This window comes from Hibiscus syriacus, unplaced genomic scaffold (genome assembly GCF_006381635.1).
Source record: "Hibiscus syriacus cultivar Baekdansim isolate YM2019G1 unplaced genomic scaffold, ASM638163v2 tig00111758_pilon, whole genome shotgun sequence".
Taxonomy (NCBI): Eukaryota; Viridiplantae; Streptophyta; class Magnoliopsida; order Malvales; family Malvaceae; genus Hibiscus; species Hibiscus syriacus.
Window position 1 is genome coordinate 2346336 of NW_024063170.1, and position 14021 is coordinate 2360356.

A 14021-nucleotide genomic window follows, 5' to 3' on the forward strand; every position below is an offset into this window, starting at 1 on the left:
CCCAATCTTCTTAAACCATGTGTCACATGACAATGTGTTCTTTATTAAACTACATCATGGATAAAGATGGTCCCCAGGCAGACTACTCGATCCAGGGTTCAGTTCTTCAAGATCTCAGCTTTGAATTTTGTATTTTGTGTGTCGGTGATGATTGGAAATATTTCTTTGAGATTCCTGGCAGTTAGTTACAACCATACTGTTGTGATTACGAAGCCGTTTTTCACAATAGTTTTCTCTTAATCAATGACATTGGAAAGGGAGACTCGACTCACTTACATTACTGTTATTCCCGCTGTTACTGGGGTTATCATTGCCAGCCAGGCTGAACTTAATTTTTATCTATTTTGGGTTTTATCATGTGCGTTTCATCCCCAACAGCAAGAATTCCACGGATATCTTTCTGTACATGGATCCTATAGCTGAAGTGTTTCTACTTTCTACAATGCTCATTACAGAAGAAAACGTGATCAGTATTACACTTGCCCTTGCCCGAGATGATATCAAGATCAATTAGTGTCTCCTATTCAATTCGACACTAGCACATTTTGTGAATTTGACCAACTTTTTGGTCATACCAACATCTCACTTGTATTCCCATTGAGTTTTGTTTTCAAGTGATCTTGTGACATCATACAAAAGCTTTGAACAAATATGCAAAGAGTTTCAATGATTGAGAAATCTTGGCAGAAACCATAGGAAAGGATGAATGTGTTGTCAAATGTTTTACATATGAATAGAAACCACAGGAAATGATGAATGTGTTTTTAAATGTTTTACAAACCAGTTATTCCGATGCTAAACCAATGTTGTTATCATATGTTTTTCCTTTATTGATCCAAGATAAATTTTGTCTTCTTCAACCCCAAGATTAGAAATGAGATATGATGAAGATTTCTTTCCACAGAAAGAGAACTGAAATTTTAAACAAGAAACTAGTGGCGCCAACTAAGGTTGAATGACAGGTTGTTGTTAAGCATCTCGACATGATATGGTCCAAGTTGCCTTATTCGAGATCTGATTATATGTGGAGACATGAAAGGAATTGGAATAAATCTTCCTTGTGATGTGTTTCAAGAGTTAAATTAGAACAGACTCTACTATCCTAATTAATCCCTGCTGAGTCAGGCATATCTATATCTACACTCTTCAAAGATGATAGATTCTCTTTGCAAAGATGATAGATTCTCTTTTTAAAGCTTTATTGGATTTCTACACAAGTCTAGAAAAAGAAAGCCGGTGTTACCAAAGATAAAATGGGGCATCAGGGTCATAATTTTGACTACAGCAAGAGTTCCACAAATGAAACATTTCTTCTAAGACTTAAATAAAGCAAAGAAGGCACCAAGATACAAGTTGATCAGATGAGTCTGCAGAAATGCAAGCTTGATAGCATAAGTTTCTACACTGATATCCAGAGGTAACCCTGGCAATAAATGATGAAGTGAATGAAGACCAAGTTCACCACTTTGAAGTCAAATGAAGATTGCATCAACATTCATGCATTCATAAGAATATCATTTACACAATAGACAATGCATTACATTGATACATATGATTGCATTCAAACATAAGGTTTTGCAGATCTTCATATGAAAAAGAAGATTCATGATGATCAATACCTTACAAGAAGAAGGTAGAATTCAAAACTGCAAATACAGGAATCACGCAAACATCTGAAGAATAGATGGACGCAATCCACAAGAATGAACATTATCTTGAGATTGGGTCATGTTACCCAATCAACATGTTATTTTGAAAAATAATGAGAAAACGATTTCCATAGTTTCTCATTCAATCTTTTCTAAAAATGAAATTGTTGAAAAGTAAGAAAACGATTTTCATAGTTTCTTACTTAGTAAACTATTTCCCACATCTGTAAGTCCTACAGTGCATGATGTTTCCAAAAAGCCTTCGGGAGCTTTTTAATGCTTTCAAAGCCTTAGGGTCATCTGTAAGTCCTACAGTGCATGATGTTTCCAAAAAGCCTTTGGGAGCTTTTTGATGTTTTCAAAGCCTTAGTGTCATCTGTAAGTCCTACAGTGCATGATGTTTCCAAAAAGCCTTCGGGAGCTTTTTGATGTTTTCAAAGCCTTAGGGTCATCTGTAAGTCCTACAGTGCATGATGTTTCCAAAAAGCCTTCGGGAGCTTTTTGATGTTTTCAAAGCCTTAGGGTCATCTGTAAGTCCTACAGTGCATGATGTTTCCAAAAAGCCTTCGGGAGCTTTTTGATGTTTTCAAAGCCTTAGGGTCATCTGTAAGTCCTGCACTGCATGATGTTTCCAAAAAGCCTTCGGGAGCTTTTTAATGTTTTCATAGCCTTAGGGTCATATGTAAGTCCTACAGTGCATGATGTTTCCAAAAAGCCTTCGGGAGCTTTTTGATGTTTTCAAAGCCTTAGGGTCATCTGTAAGTCCTGCAGTGCATGATGTTTCCAAAAAGCCTTCGGGAGCTTTTTGATGTTTTCAAAGCCTTATGGTCATCTGTAAGTCCTACAGTGCATGATGTTTCCAAAAAGCCTTCGGGATCTTTTTGATGTTTTCAAATCCTTATGGTCATCTGTAAGTCCTACAGTGCATGATGTTTCCAAAAAGCCTTCGGGAGCTTTTTGATGTTTTTAAAACCTTCTGGTCGTCTATAAGCCTTTCAGTGCATGATATTTTCAAAACCTTCGGGTCATCTATAAGCCCTTCAGTGCATGATGTTTTCAAACATTTACATCCTACTCAAAAGAGGCCAAATGAAAAAATTATTGTCTTTTTCGTCTTTGCTCTATTCTTGTTAACACAAGAATGAGCAAAGAGGGGCAGCTGTAGACATCAATTTTTTCATTATTATTATTATTATTATTATTATTATTATTATTATTATTATTATTATTATTATTATTATTATTATTATTATATATTATTATTATTATTATTATTATTAAATAAAAAATTACATAGCCCAATTACATTCAAACCCTATGGCTCGAGAAACCCTAACCCTTTTAGGGTTTTCTGAAAATTCCAACCGCCCCAGCCAACGATTCAGCTTCCAACCGCCTCTGATGATTCCAATAGTCTCCAGCAGCAGCCGACGCCTCTACCAGGTGTTCCACCCCGCTGTAGCCACGACACCGCCACCTCAAAGAAGCCTCCAGAAATGCCTCGTCATCACCCCACGTCGAGCTCTATGGTGACTCACCGAGAAACCCTTCTGTGACCGGTCTGAGGAGTGTTTCGTCGAGGCTATAAAAGCCTCGACTCACCTGCAAAATAAAAAAACAGAGAGGAAGAATCGCAGACAGGCATGGAGAGCAAGAACAAACAGAGAGCTACGGTAGAGAAAAACAGAGAGCAACCACCAAACAAGCAAAAACAACAACCAAATAAAAGAGGAGAGGAGAAAAGGAGACTTACCGAGGAAATCGCTGTCGTGAGAGCCTCCACGAGTCACCGGAGAATCGAAACGACGAAGGAAATTATCTCAGATCTACGACGTTTGGTAAGCTTTTAGGTTAAAACAATCTTAGATTGGGGTTTAGGGTAAATAAAGCGTCGATTTGAGGGTATTTTATAATTTCCGACCACCGGATGTGGTGGCTGGCGGCGGATTTGGTGGTGGCCGACCGGAGATCGTTTCCCTCCGATGAGGGAAATTAAGAGAGAGGGGAGAGAGCTCTTCTTCTCTCATTTCTGAGAGAGAAGAAGAAGAGAAGAAATGAGGATGCTGGCCCTTCGAGCCAGCCGTTTAGGGTATTTATACCCCTTCCCAAACGACGTCGTTTTGGGAGGGGTATATCTGTAATTTCGTGCATGGACAAAACCTTTCCGCAGTCATCCTAGTTTGTAATCCTTGCAATTTAGTCACTGAAAGCAATTTTTGATTATTTTAATTTAGTCTTCTAAATTTATTTAATTTTATTTTAGTCCTTAACTGCATATATAATTAGGATAAATAATATATTTAGTCCTCAATAATTTTAATATTTTTGTTTTAGTCCCGTATTATGAATTATGGTTAAATTACACTTTTAATGCCCATCTTTTATATATTTCGAATTAATACTCTAGTTTTATAATTTTACATTTCAATCATTAAATTTTCATTTTTTGACTATGATTTTTTAATGTTTTACATTTTAATACTATATTTTTTAATTCCTTTTATTTTAATCATTATTTGCAATATTATTTTATTATTATTATTATTATTGCTTTAATTATTATTTCATTATTATTATTTTTATTATTTATATAATAAATAATATTTGTTTATTTATTCTATTTGTTTTCTATTAAAATCCTATATTTCATAAAATACTTTTAATAATCATATTTTAATATATATTTATTTTTCAATATTAAGAAAATGACTGTCTTAAAGCACCTAGAAGTCCGTTTTCTGATATTTTTAATAAATATCCTATTTTTATAAATCATATATTAACTTTTAATAAATGTTTTATTTATTTTTTATATCAAAGAAAAGAGCTGTCTTAAAGCACCTAGAAGCCCTTTTCTGATATTTCTAAATAAATAAATATCTTATTTATAATAATATATTTTCATAAAATCATAAATTTGAAATAAAAAAATATTATAAGTTAAATATATCTTTGAATTCTTAAATTCTATTATTAGAGACAATTTATAATTGAAAAGTACCAATTTTGGGCGTTGTAGGGGTGCTAATCCTTCCCTAAACGTAACCGACCACGAATCCCTTTTTTATTATTAAAAATAACGAATTTTTGGTTAAAACGCATACCCGTTTATCTTTTAATTGATGTTTTCTTAAAAACTCTTTTAAATGATATTTTTTAGGTATTCGACCTACCTGACCCAAAAGGCCTATGGCGACTCCAAAAATATTTTTTAAATCAAAAATCATTTTTTATTCACATTATTTTCCCGCTGAGTAAAAAATTCGTGCCCGAACGAAAACCGGTTACGACATCTTGGACTCCAAGTTGCCTGGTTACATGACTTTAGAACCTTCCTTATTCAGTCCGATTCTGCTTAGGTTATAAAGCTCATTCAGGATCTGAATGCCGCCTCCGGTTCAATCCCTCTGGTGAGAGCAATCCAACGACTTTGACATTGCGATTGGTCAACGAGTTTTATTTGGACACCCCGAGAAGGAAATTTCCCAGCTGATGCACTTGCCAAGCTTGCTGATCCTCTTTGCTTATCTCTGGTCACCTACGATTCACCTCCGATCAATATACATTCTCTCTTAGATAGAGATATTTCAGGACCGCCTTATTATAAGCATAAACATTAATCAGGCTCTTCTTTAATAATTAGAAAAAAAGTCTTAATGATAGAAAATTCTTTGTTAATTAAATTTGTTTAAATAAAAAATATAAATTTTAATCATCAATTATTTATAGATATTTATTAAATTTTACAGTAAGAGTTTTAACTAAAATATCAATTTTTTGAAATATACAAAACTCTGGGTTTGTGAAATATACTTAGATTTTATATATAGAGTTTATTGTGTTTTTTTAGTTGAATTTCATGCAATCTTTACGTTTATAAATTATTTTTCTTCATTTAAAAAATATGAAAACAGTTAAATTGCATTAAAATTTATCGTTCATATATAATTTATTTTGTGTTGTTCTGTTTCTATTTTTTATTTATAAATTTTAACAAAAATGAATACGTAGCGAGTAGATTTTGGAGCTTTATTATGTCATTGCACGGAGTAATGTTTTTTTAAAGAATGCACGGAGTAATGTTTTTTTAAAGAATGCACGGAGCAATGTTAAGACCATTGGAATGGTCGCTTTTGTTTCTTTCATATGATTACTCAAGTGTTGGAAGTTTTGCATTTATATGAATGTATTTATTGATTCATCTGAAGACTAAAATCACTGGAACGGATAATGAGAAAGATAAATTTTTCCCTCGGTGACCGTTCGTTATTTTTTCATTTTAATTTTATTGATCGTTAGTGATACTAATTTTAATGTTAGTTCTAGATCGTCGAAATTATTTATTGTCCTTTTTCAATAAGTTTGTTTGTATGACACGTTTTCTTCTGCCTTTTGACACGTATTTCGATCGTTTGGTCGTTATTTTTTTATTTTTTTAAAGTGTTGATTTAACATCGTTACGACTGATCAAGATTATGTTGCGGAAGACGGCAATCGGATAGAGAAAAAATGCAACTGATAATTTGAGAAAATAAAAATTAAAGATAAAAGAGACACAAAATTTACGTGAAAAAACCCTAAATAATATAGGGTAAAAACCACGGGCAACGGTAGAAGAATTTCACTATGAGAAAAATAGGAATTACAACCTCTCTCGATCTACCAAGGAGAAAACAATAATAATTATCTCTTTATAAAAAGGAGAAAATAACTCTCAAGAAACTCTCTAAATTCTCTCTAGTATTGGAAGAAAGCTAGAATGCTTTGGGATGGTTTTGAAGCTAAATAAGCTAGGGTATTTATAGTTGAAACTTAAGGACTAATTTGTAAATACCCTAAATTACAATGGCTAAAATATGATTCTACCATTGTTGAAAAATCAACAATTCCAGCTGCAACTTGGAATGCTTTCGGTGCCCTTAATATATATACATATATTTTATAATTTTCCACCGAAATGCATGTTCATGCTTTGACTTTTCCACAATCTCCCACTTGAAGATTTGATTGACAAAATCATATCTGCACATCATTCTTTCTACCTTGTACCTTCATGTTGCTTACGTTTCTGACAGGCCACAAGACGATCGACACCAGGTAAATTTATTAGCGTTTATTGCCTTCGTCATGAAATCTGCTATGTTGTCTTTGGTATTGATCTTTTGCATATCTACTGTCCTTTCTTCCACCTTTTCACGAATGAAATGGTACTGAACTCGTATGGGCTTTGTCCTTGAATGAAATGTTGGATTCCTTGCTAGATGCAAGGCACTTTGACTGTCACAAAATAGAGAGACATACTCTTGATTGTGCCCAAGCTCCTCCAATAGCATCTTCAACCAAATTGCTTCTTTACTGGCTTGTGTAGCTGCTACATACTCTGCTTCTGTTGTGGATGTAGCCACAACTAACTGCAATTTTGAAACCCAACTTACAGCTCCACCAGCAACTTTGAACACATATCCTGTAGTAGATTTGCTTTTATCCAAATCCCCTACATAGTCAGAATCTACATACCCATTGATAAGTAAATTTGATCCTCCGTAACATAATGCAACATTTGAGGTCCCTTTGATGTATCTCATGATCCTCTTTACTATATTCCAATGCTCTTTGTCTAGATTCGCCATGTACCGACTAACCACTCCCACTGCTTGTGCAATGTCTGGTCTTGTACATATCATAGCGAACATTAAACTTCCCACTGTTGATGCATACGGTACTCGAGACATCTCCATCCTCTCTTCTTCACTGCTAGGACTCATACTGGAAGATAATTTGAAGTTAATAGGAAGAGGGGTAGAAATTGGCTTACACTCTTGCATGTTAAATCGTGACAAGATCTTCTTCAAGTAATTCTTTTGTGAAAGCCAAATCTTCCTATTACTTCTGTCTCGGAGTATTTGCATCCCTAGAATCTTGTTTGTTGATCCCAAGTCATTCATTTCAAATTCCCTAGCCAGTTGTGGCTTCAATTATTCAATATGATCTTTGTTGGGTCATGCAACCAACATGTCATTCACATACAACAACAATATAACAAAATCATTATCACCAGACCTCTTGAAATAATCACAAGGGTCTGCATTAAGTCTGTTGTATCCAAGGCACATAATGAAGGAATCAAATCTCTTATACCAACACCTTGATGCCTGCTTTAGACCGTACAGAGATTTGTTCAACCTGCAAACCAAGTTCTTCTTTTCTTTTTCTTCAAAACCTTTAGGCTGGAGCATATAAATCTCTTCTTCAAGATTTTCATAAAGAAAAGTTGTTTTAACATCTAGTTGCTCTAGATGTAAGTTCAATGTAGCACACATTGCCAAAACTACTCGAACTGTTGTTAGTCGAACCACAGGAGAAAAGATTTCATTGAAATCAATACCTTCTTTTTGAGCATATCCCTTGACCACCAGTCTTGCACGATACCTCTCAACTTGATCGTCACACCATTTGTTACCAATTGGCTTCCTTCTTTGTGGTAGTGGCACAAAGTCACATGTATTATTTTTATGAAGGGCTTCAATTTCTTCTTGAATCACCATCATCCACAATGAAGCATCTGAGTTGTTTATTGCCTCCTGGTATGTTAATGGCTCACCGTCCTCTGTTAAAAGGCAATATACAATATTACCTTCTATTACATAATCTGAGTGCCAATTGGGACGTCTTCTCACACGATCTGATTGACGAGTTATTTGGTGCTTCAGAACTCTCTGGTTCTTATTCATCATGTGCTGGTTCTGCTTCAGAAGAATCTCCTTGTTCAAACTCCTTTTCCACATTTATCTGTGTAGTCTCTGACTTTTCAGTGATATTGTCATCTTCTTTTCTTTTTAGTTTATCATCTACAAAGATAGCATCCCTGCTGATGATCACTTTGCGAGAAGTGGGATCCCACAAGCGATACTCCTTGACTCCATCAGCATACCCCAAGAATTTGTATTTCCTGGATTTTGGATCTAGCTTTGAAATTTCTTGGGAGTTGTATATCACATACACAATACTTCCAAATATATGGAGGTTTGAATAATCAGTTGGTTTACCAGTCCACATCTCCATTGGTGTCTTCAGCTCTATTGCAGTTGATGGAGCTCGATTCACCAAATAACAGGAGATATTGACTGCTTCTGCCCATAATGATTTTTCTAGGCATGCATCCCTCAACATTGCTCTTGTTCTTTCTAACAAGGTTCTGTTCATCCGCTCTGCCTCTCCATTTTGTTGAGGAGTGTTTGCCACTGTGAACTATCTTTTGATGCCTTCTTTCCTGCAAAAGTCATCAAATTCTTCGCTTGTGTATTCTCCTCCATTATCTGTTCTGAAACACTTGATCTTATTTCCAGAATCAAGTTACACCTGCGCTTTGAAGATTTTGAAATTTGAAAACACATCTCACTTCTTCTTAAATAGGATACACCCAACATCTCCTAGAGTAGTCATCAATAAATGAGACAAAGTATTTTGCTCCACCTAGGGATGTAACTGGTGCTTGCCATACATCAGAATGAACCAATTCTAGAACATTTTTGCCTCTAGAATTTGACGTGTTGAATTTCAATCGGTGCTGCTTACTTGTTATGCAATGCTCACACAAAGTAAGTGATACCTTTGTTAAGCCTGGAAGTAGCTTTTGCTCCACAAGAACTTTCATTCCTTGTTCTGACATGTGTCCAAGTTTCTGATGCCATAGCATTGTAGAATCTGAACTACATGAGGCAACAGAGGCTTCTGCTTCTAGCAAAGTCTCTCCCTTCAGCTTGTACAAGTTTGTTGTTATCTTTTCGCCTTTCAGCACCACAAGCGCTCTACGGAACACCTTCATGATTACGGAACACCTTCATGATTCCTTTTCGTGTCTCAATCTTGCTTGCATTATTATCCAACGATCCATAGGATAATAAATTTTTCTTCAGGCCCTTCACGTGCCGCACATCTCGAACAACTTTGATTGTTCCATCATACATCTTCAATTTGATGGTTCCCACGCCAACGATCTCTAAGGCATGATCATTGCAACTATACACAGATCCTCCTGAGACATGTTCATAATGATGGAACCATTCTCTTCTTGAGGTCATGTGATATGTTGCTCCCGAATCAATGAGCCATATATATTTGCATATCTTTTTCTACCTTCCACGGTGGTTGACGCTTCACAACATAGAGCATCTCCATCATCTGAAGTGTTTGCGGTATTACCTTGTGGATTGGAGTTTTTATTTAGACTCCAACAATTCTTCTTCAAATGACCCTTCTTTCCACAGTTGTAACACTTTAAATTCTTCTTGCTCCTCGACTTCGATCTATCATATTTATGACTGCTGCTTTGGCCACGTTCTGTTGATCTCCCTCTCATCGTTGTCATCGTTGTCAATGCTTCTGCTTGTTGCAGATTTACTTGTCTGTCTTCCTTGTTCTTGCGCCGATTTTCTTCTTGTAGAACAGCAGCTGCAACGTCATCGAAGACTAGACTGGTGACATTACTATTTGTCAAGTTGATGATGAGTTGATCATACGAATCTAGTAGACTTTGAAGTAGAAGTTCAGCACGTTCTTGTTCTCCTATTTTACAGTTTAAGGATGTAAGTTGAGAAAATAAAGTGTTTAGCGTGTTTAAGTGCTTCGTCACTGAAGTAGATTCTGGCATTCGGAGAGTGTACAATTCCCTCTTAAGGAAAATTTTATTGTGTAGCGATGTGGCCTCATATAATTTGATGAGATGATCTCATATCTTCTTAGTTGTCTTCTTCTCCTCGTTGCTTGACAATAATTTATCTGCTAAATGCTAGATGAAAGTTTGCCATAGCATTCCCGTCCATTTCGATCTATTTGTTGTCATCTGTGAAATCCACCGACCTTTCACTGATAGCTGCTAGACAACCGTATTTCCTCAAGATGACCTTCATCTTCAATTTCCACAATGAGAAATTTCTCCCATTGAATTTTTCAATATCAAACAAAGTTTTCAAAACCGGACCGGACATTGAACCGGTGAAGGTACTGGTTCACTGGTTCAACCGGGTTCAACCGCGGTTGAACCGGATTTTATATAAAATAATATATATTTTTAATTTTACATAATATTCAAAGCAATATTAATATATATGTAACACTTTTTTTAAGTTTACAATATTAAAAGGTATAAAAATATCACAAGTCATAACATGTATAAATGAAAAACCATAAAATCAAGTGAAACAAAATGATTCAAATCAACTACAACATAATATTTAAGGTAAAACATATTAAATAATAAATATAATTATATAACTATAATCAAAAAAATAAAATTGGGGTTTAAAAAAATCATAACAAATGATGTCATTTGGTTTAATTGTTTTAAAAAAAACAATCTCACATGGCTAAGAAACATAGAAGAGTATCCCAAAAGTTTAAAGAGTAAAAATATGAGAACAAAATAATCCCACATGGCTAAGAAACATAGAAGAGCATCCCAACTTACTTCTATAAATAATAGAGGTAATTTGACATTCAAAATCATGGAGCCTTCAATCGAACTTCTAAATTTTTTTTTTGAGTTCGAGCCTTTTCGATTTCAAGTTTTAATATTATATTTCGAGTTGATAATTTTTAGCTCGTGAGTTTTTGAGTCGAGTTGAGCTTACTTTTAAAGTTTTCGAGTTTTAGTCGAGCTTAGCAATACTCGAATTTGACTCAGCTCGTTGAACAAACGACGTTGTTTGGTTTAATTTTTTTTTAAAAAGAAAAAAAGTGAACCGGCGGTTCAAACTGGTTTTACCGGTTTTCAGCCGGTTCACCCCGGTTTTCCCGGTTTTCAATCGGTTCTTCCGGTTCTTTACCGATTCTGTGCTAATCCGGTTTTTGGGAGTTAACCGAACCGGACAGGCCACCGGTTCACAGTTCAACCGGTCGAATCGGCTGGTCCGGTCTGGTTTTAATAACATTGATATCAAATTTCGTTGTCATAGCTTCTTTTACGGATAGTTCACACTATTTCACTATCGTGAATAGTTCTCTGGAACTTTCAAAGAATGGGTAATAACTTCTTACTTTCTTATGTTGGAGGATCCGCCTTTTGGTGGCAACCACAAAGACAATAAGCAAATATTACATACTCAAATTTGGCTCTGATACCAATTGTTGCGGAAGACGGCTATCAGATAGAGAAAAATCGTAACTGATAATTTGAAAAAATAAAAATTGAAGATAAAAGAGACACAAAATTTACGTGAAAAACCCCTAAATAATATAGGGTAAAAACCACGGGCAACGGTAGAAGAATTTCACTATGAGAAAAATAGGAATTACAACCTTTCTCGATCTACCAAGGAGAAAACAATGATAATTCTCTCTTGATAAAAAGGAGAAAACAACTCTCAATAAACTCTCTAAATTCTCTTTAGTATTGAAAGAAAGCTAGAATGCTTTGAGATGGTTTTGAAGCTAAATGAGCAAGGGTATTTATAGTTGAAACTTAAGGACTAATTTGTAAATACTCTAAATTACAATGGCTAAAATATAATTCTACCATTGTTGAAAAATCAACAATTCTAGCTGCAACTTGGAATGCTTTCGGTGCCCTTAATATATATACATATATTTTATAATTTTCCACCGAAATGCATGTTCGTGCTTTGACTTTTCCACAGATTATGCTTATATGTTATATTATTGATATTCCTTGCTTTGGACTTTCGGATTGGATTTGTATACCCGTTATGCGTTCGTCGATAGTTTTTCATGTCTCTTGAGTTTGATTTGCGGTTTGTCGGTGGTCTTTTAGTAGCTTATTTCTTTTTATGGTTTGTTTGATGATACAATCGGTTCTGTTTATATCTATCTTTGTTCTAGTTTTTTGGTTAGGTTTTAATATTTTGCATGGTTCTTATGTGATCTTAAGTTGCTAGTTTTGTTTCAATGACTATAGAAAATTATCCTAAATATATGTTTAATTTACGATTATCATCGTAAATCTGTATTGTAATTGAATATTTCATATTTTAAATAAAATTAATAGATTCTATAAAAAAAATAATGAGAAAGATAAATTTAAAAGATGTTAATGTAACGGGAAAAAGAAGGAAACAAGCTTAGCACCAGCTAAATTGGTTTATTTAGTAATCTCTTTTAAAAAGGTCTAGAAGGACATGGTCTAGTGATCAATATTCAAAAGACTGAGTATTTATGTTCAAACTTTAGTGGGAACCAAAACGATGAAGATGTAGAAGTATGCATAGAAGGACACGTTCTCCCCCTCAAAGGATTGTTTTAAGTACCTAGGGTCTATGATACATAAAGATGGGGGTGTGGATGATGACGTTACACACCGTATAAAGGCGGGATGGCTAAAGTGGAGGGCTGCTACCGGAGTTTTGTGTGACAAGAAGGTGCCTCTAAAACTTAAGGGAAAATTTTATAGAATGGCAATAAGACCAGCGTTGCTGTATGAATCAGAATGTTGGGCAATCAAGAAGGATCACGTAAGGAGGATGGAGGGCGCAGAAATGAGAATGCTTCGATGGGCATGTGGTATGACTCTGTGGGACATGACACCAAACTCTGCTATTAGGATGTCCTTGGGGTGGTGCCTATACCCGAAAAATTGAGGGAGGGAAGACTACGGTGGTTTGGGCATGTCCTTAGGCGACAACCATCGGATGCGGTCAGGAGGGTGGAGTCGATTACAGTCGACGGTGCCAGAAGGAGATGACGACCAAGGCGGAAGTGGGAAGACTGCTTGAGATTTGATTTAAAGGATTTAGCCCTTACTGAAGACATGACCTCTGATAGGAAAGTATGGAGACTTAAGATCAGGGTAACTGAGTAGTACAGATCACATCCATAGGGTATATCATCTCTGTCTTCTTTCTATGCATTTGTAGTAATTTCCATGACTTCTTCTTTTTATACGTTTCTGTCATTGGAATTTATGAAGGCTTAGAACTACGGTAGCGGAGTAGTGTTGCTTTAGTTTAGGTTTTAACACATTTGACTTTATTCCTTCTCGTTGCTTGCTATCGTTGAATTTTGTGTATCCTTTACTTTAAGTTTTGCTCTTTTTAAATATTAGTCGGGTCTTACGTTTCTGTCTATATGCAGAGATTTTTATGCAGGGATTTATTTGCAGGGATTACTTCACATTTCAGACGCACATATGTAGACTGCATATAAAGATTGTTCAACTATTTATTTATTTATTTATTTATACATGCATGGCATTTCTATCTTTACTTTTAATTTTTCTAACTGCCGGAAGTCTTCCACGGAAGCTGCTCTCAACCTGGTATTGGGGGCAGCCTACTACCCTACCTCCCCTTACCCCATTGTATATGGGAATAGGGTTTTGTTGTTGTTGTTGTTATTGTTTTAAAAAGAAGTATTCAATGG